Source organism: Xiphophorus couchianus, chromosome 7 (assembly GCF_001444195.1).
Source record: "Xiphophorus couchianus chromosome 7, X_couchianus-1.0, whole genome shotgun sequence".
Lineage (NCBI taxonomy): Eukaryota > Metazoa > Chordata > Actinopteri > Cyprinodontiformes > Poeciliidae > Xiphophorus > Xiphophorus couchianus.
Window position 1 is genome coordinate 25,705,704 of NC_040234.1, and position 3,660 is coordinate 25,709,363.

Sequence of the window (3,660 nt, forward strand, 5' to 3'; positions counted from 1 at the left end):
AAAACCGGTATTGTGCTGAAGCAGCTGTGATGGTCGCAGTGCCTGACTTTCCCTTATAAGTCTTGTTTTATTCAGCAGCATTTCCTGTCTGTCTGACTGAGCTTCCTGTTTGCAGATCCATACAATCGTTTCAAAGCCACCGCATTCACTCAGTCGGATGGCTGAAACCTGACAGAGCCTACATGCCAAAAACAGGAAAGCAAGGGCAACTCTTTCTGCAGAACAACCTGCTCTGAAAGAAAGAGATAAAAAGAGTAGAAAGACAGACAGAAAGAAAGAGGAAAGAAAGGAAATAAAAAATCAAGCAAGTAGGAAAGAAAAAGTGATTTGTTGCCTTTTTTCTGCTATAATAAGGGAATCTATGTTGAGAACACTCAAAAAGACAAGAATATGTAGAGAACAACAATAACACAGTCAAGCAGGACTGATGGATCATAACAAACTAAACCCAGGAAGAGTCTCATCTCCTCACACAGATAAACTCCCTTGTTGCCCTGCGGCCACCGTTGCACCAGGTCCAGACTGGACCATATAAGGTCTGACATTCTAAGACTGTTTCACTGCTTTGGAAATGCAGTTTGGAGTTAATGAGCTGGTAAGAATGGCAAAGCTGATGCTAAACAAAATAATAAGTTGAATCAGACTTCTTACATAAACAGCTATCCCCCGTGGATGCCCCACCCAGCAGTTAACTAAAGACCACTTCTCTTTATCTGCACGCTTTGAACTTGAGGACTTTATCACTGCATGTACAAGACATCTTCTTGGTGCGTAGCACAAATATGATTAACTGAGATATACCAGTAAAAGACACATTTCTACAATTCATCTGATCTTTCTAAGGTTTGTATTCCTTTAAATGTGTTGATCTGATTTGTGACAGATTTTTGATTAACCACACATGGCATGACAGTTTGATCAGAAATAACCCAACTCCATTGGTTTCACTGTACACTATCTTAGAACCGAGTTCTAATTAACTGTATCGACATGTTAAAATAAGACTTTGATTAATATGAAGTAAACAAAGTTATTTTGCGCCTCGTGACGATAACGTCTTATGGTTGTTTTTTTTCCACCCCATGCTAAAAACCATAAACTAACTCCAGTTGCATGTTTCAAATAGGTGCATCTTTATTGCTATCCAATGATGTATGTCTTTCACTAACCAATCAATCAGGTTTATTAGTATTTCAACAACCAGGCAGTTCAAAGTGTTTTACATAATGAAAACTCAAAAAAGTCCTAAAAACATCATACAAGTGTATACTGACTGTAAAACACAAATGGGTAATGAAATATAGGTTTCCATCGCAACATTTTATTAAATGCAAGGCCTTCAAAATGTGCGCAGAGAAAAACGAATGGTAGGTTTGAATTGTGTTTGTTTGGGCCAATCACAACATGAGAGGAGCAAGAATCCAGATGATCAGAGGAGATTAATAAATATTTTTGGCATATAGGCAATTTTTGACAGTTTTCACAGATTTTGAATGGTTCAAGGTAGAGATAGGTTGAAGGGGTTGATGGATCGTGGTGTGCATGTAGAAGCAGAAGCCAACAGTGACAAGAATGAATCCGTGTTTAATCCTGTTTGAAGTTCTGCATCTTTTGATTTTTGTGAAACTTTACCACTCATAAATGAGCAAAAGCTGTAATCTGCCTGGATCACCACAAATGTTTGTGATTTGCCATTGATCTCTCTGCTGGTAGCAAGGGTCACCTGGTGGGTATGAAACTTTGAGCAGCAGATAGCTCTCCTGGGGAGGAAATGACCAAAAATACAAAATTACAAAAATGGTGAAGGGACCTCTATCCCATTTAAAAACGTTGGCAGCAACAGCTAGATGTTAAAGAACATGTTTTCCTGCCTTACTTTAACATTTCAACCATAACAAATAAGGTGAATTCAAGAACTTCTGTATCTAAAATGGTTGTAGATTTTCTTTCAAGACACAGACTTGAAAATGGGTTCATGCATCAGTTTTTTTTCTTACATGGTATCACATCAATTAGAAATGTTTGTTTCTTAACAAACATTTAAGATGTTTGAAGTAAGATTCTGTTAAATCAACAAACATACCTTTAAGGATGGGTCTGTTCAACACCTTAACTGTCATGAGGACATCATTGACCCATTGACTAACATTTAAACATTGCTGCATGGTAAAATGAATAACCGATCACTGCTTTCAGTTGTCAATGTTCCAGCTTTACTTTCCCACTGACTGGTATTGAAGTTTATTCTTCTAAGGGAAATTACTTGAAGGATCTTGTTCACTAGATCATCTTTGTAATCCTTGCAGAGGATTATGAAGAGGACTTGTAACAATGAACGAGTTAATCTACAGTTATTATTATGGAATATAGCATGGAAAAAAATCACCGCACTTACTCATCTGACACTGAAACTGAAATGCACAGTCAATAATAATATACATGTTCATGATGGAATTTATTTATTTATAGGAGCAGTTTGTGTTCAATAACATTGAATGAGACTTTTACATCTCCAAAGATAAGGTCCTGGTCATTGGAGACACCCGTGATGCTCTATCAAATTCTGCATCAGCTCTAAACAAGCTGACTTGTGGGATTTCTGGAAGAGACCTCTGGTGAGAAAAAGAGGGAACAATCAGGTGATAGTAATCTGCAGCTCACAGTCAGGCTTCACTATATCAACTCCAATTGTCCTTTAAGATTAATTTGATTTCAAACATCAACTAGAGTGGTATTTTTTGACCCTGACCCATCTGTGAACTCTAACTGTACTCAGAGTCATCAAACTTCAGCATCTCTTCATCTCATTCCCCTCCCCCTTCTCCTGCTCTTGTGGTCTCTGGGTGTTTGTTGTTAGTTTCCTGTCACAGAGGAAGCGCCTCACCCTGCTGCCTGGTTCCTTATTGGCCACACCTCTGAGGGACTGTGATTTTTTTATTTTTTTTGCAGGGGACCAGATAGATAGAGGGACCGGAGTCAGGATCTGGGGACAAGAGGGTGAGATGTGGCAGAAGACGGATCGATGCACAGGATGGTTCAGCTGGAGATGACTTAGAGCTGGAGGGAGGCAACAAGTTTCAGGCAGGCAGGAAATGGCTTTGTGTTGCAGAAGGTAAGCATGCACAAAACAGCTTCACGAAGAACTGAGCTCAGTATTTACCTTAGAAAACAGAATGAGATGTTTTTTAAAAATATATTTTAGATTTTCCTAATATATTTAGAGTTTTATTACAAGTTTTCTCACTTTGTTCTACTTGTGTTAGGGTTAAGGTCTGATGTATTTCAACAATTCAACTGAAATGGTCTTTTTTTCAACTCTAGCACTCTTTAATTGCAAGCAGATCAGCACAGGAGTGTGCTGCAGAGAAGGGAGGGTATGCAGTACAAGACTTTGACTAGGACTCAGAGCTCAGAGCTCAGCATCAACAGAACTTTTCCCCAACCTGATAAACATTTCATCATCTACTCTACTGGCATTTGTGAGTTTTTTTTCTTCTTTTTTTCTGTTTTTTGTTTTGGTCAATGTTCCTCATTCTTGGTCTGGTCACTCCCAATCCTTGTACCAGTGCCTTGATTTTATTGACGCTGGACAGGTTTGGGAGGCGCTGTGCCAAAGACTGCCGCCTTGCTCTCCTCCATCATTTCCACATGAAATAAAGA

General features: G+C 38.8%; 1 long non-coding RNA gene across 2 annotated transcripts; it reads left to right on the plus strand.

The window, feature by feature from the left end:
• The first annotated feature begins 2,964 nt into the window (after positions 1 to 2,964).
• On the plus strand, positions 2,965 to 3,442 carry LOC114148370 (uncharacterized). Of its 2 annotated transcripts, none has more exons than XR_003596262.1 (2): positions 2,965 to 3,112; positions 3,322 to 3,442. It is a non-coding gene; the product is annotated as an uncharacterized LOC114148370 (long non-coding RNA). The 2 variants fall into 2 exon arrangements; XR_003596263.1 differs by having other exon boundaries at positions 3,342 to 3,442.
• Positions 3,443 to 3,660: the final 218 nt, after the last annotated feature.